Below are 2,099 nucleotides of genomic sequence, written 5' to 3'. Positions count from 1 at the left end.
GTTCAATGGTCAACGACCTAAGGTGACTTAAAAAAAAATACTGATGCCAAGTCCCTCCCCAGATGGATTGAATCAGAGCTACTTAGGGTGGAGCCAAAAGGCTTGTTTGTTTTTTAAAGCTTCCCAGGTAATTCTAATGTGTGTGTAGTCAGGTACGAGAACAATTGCAAGCAAAAGCAGCTGAGGGAAGCTTTCCAAGGAGTAGGCTCAGTAGCGTGAACTGCAAATACCTGAGAAGGGAAAAGTTCAGCCTTGTGCTGGAAAGTGGTTTAGCATGCTGGAGCTGGTTTTCTGTTTGGTAGCCCTACAACTTTGGCCCAATTACTTGGCCTCTGGGACTCAGATTCCTCCTCTTTAAAATGGCGCTAATAATAGCACCTACCCTCTGTGAGGAGGATGCCATGAGGACAAAAAGAGATCATACCCATCAGTCGAGAACCCTGTTCCTCGTAAGGTAAGTGCTCAATAAATGAGCTGCTATTATACAAGGTTATGTTGGAAATTTACGATTAAATACTGCTGTATAAGGAAGTTCTTTTTAGTTTTTCAAACACTTCGTACTTCGTGAATGTACCTTATTTCAGCTATAGTTAGTACCCAAACAACTTTGCTAGAGTTACCCACTTTTTATCAGATTTTTCTTGATACCAGGAAAAGTTGTGCTTTGCCAGAGCAACCAGTTTTTCATTTTTTATTTTTTCTTAATTTGGATGCAATGAATCTTGTGGTTAATTCATCTCTCTGCTTCGGCATTAGAAAACTAAACTGACCCAAATCTCATAACTGAATAAAACTGGCTGTATTGTTCTCTCCTTGTTTTTTCCATTCCTCCTTAAAATCTCAGCTTTGATTTTATACTTTTATGCAACATGTACATCTTTTTGGAAGGTGACTTAAGCACTTGGTAGGATGGAACCAAAGTAAGTTATCTGTATTAGGAGAGTTTTTCTATGATGAGGTCCAGACTAACAGGCAACTGGTTAATTGAAAAATGTGGTTAAAGCAGGGAGTCCTTAAAACATGTATACACACCTTAAATTTTTTTAACTTAAAACATACAAATGTGCATCTTTTAATTAATCTTTTGGTATACAGGTTGTTACAAGTCCTTGTCTTTAGATATGGATCTACTGCTAGAACTTGTCACTGTTGTCTTGTATCTCCCACACCTGAAATTCATCAACTGCTGTACCCACTTTTTAAATAGAATGAGAACTGAGACACTTTTCAAGAAAACAGAGTGCAGAATCTTCCTAGAATGTTAATATTTTCCTCCCGATTCTTTAACAATTTTCTTGCCCACCTCGAATTTAAAAACATTTTTAATTACTTCCATTGTCAAAATATTTTAATACTTTTAACCAAATTTTCATAGGAACAGTAAATTTCTTGTTGCACTTCATTTGTAATACTTTTATTCTGAGGTTTGGGACAAATAAATTGAATCTCAGGACACAACTGGTGGAAACAAAAGAGCTTGAGGCTACTGTCCATTAGCCTATTTGTTGTGAATGTCCGTGTTCTGCCACTTCGGTCTGTATGTTTTGGACAGAGTGGGGAGTTTTGTAGAAATGGTTGATATAGAAAAATAGCTAAACGAATAGGCCCATATAAAAATACATAGCTAAACTTAGCAATGAGAACTTTCAGAGGTATCCAAATATACAAGTATGTAGAGGAACACGAGTGGATGACCATGGATTAGTATGTCTGTGTAGATGGCTGTGTGAGCATGTGCCCATGCTTTCCCATAGATGATGGTTTTTATTCTCTTCCTCATAATATTTCTCTTGCAAAGATCTGGCAGTACCTTTCATCTGATTGCCATTTTCAGAATGAATGTAACTTTAGTTTTTATATTGGTTCCATGTGGTTCAAAACTTGTTTCCTAAACTGATGTTTACTGTTCTTTAATATTTCTGGGAATATTTTAGATGTTTGTCCAAATCTAAAAAAAAAAAATTATAACACAGCATGCTTGGGAGAGCACACACATTTTATTGGTAAGAAACATTCTTTCCCTTCATGACTCTTTTAAAATTTCCTGGTTATTGTGCCTCAATTTATAGAGGAAACATTCTTGACTTGGGAGATTAGCT

The sequence above is a fragment of the Colobus angolensis genome, unplaced genomic scaffold (genome assembly GCF_000951035.1).
Source record: "Colobus angolensis palliatus isolate OR3802 unplaced genomic scaffold, Cang.pa_1.0 Scaffold568, whole genome shotgun sequence".
NCBI classification, from domain to species: domain Eukaryota; kingdom Metazoa; phylum Chordata; class Mammalia; order Primates; family Cercopithecidae; genus Colobus; species Colobus angolensis.
Note: the sequence above shows the minus strand (reverse complement) of the source record.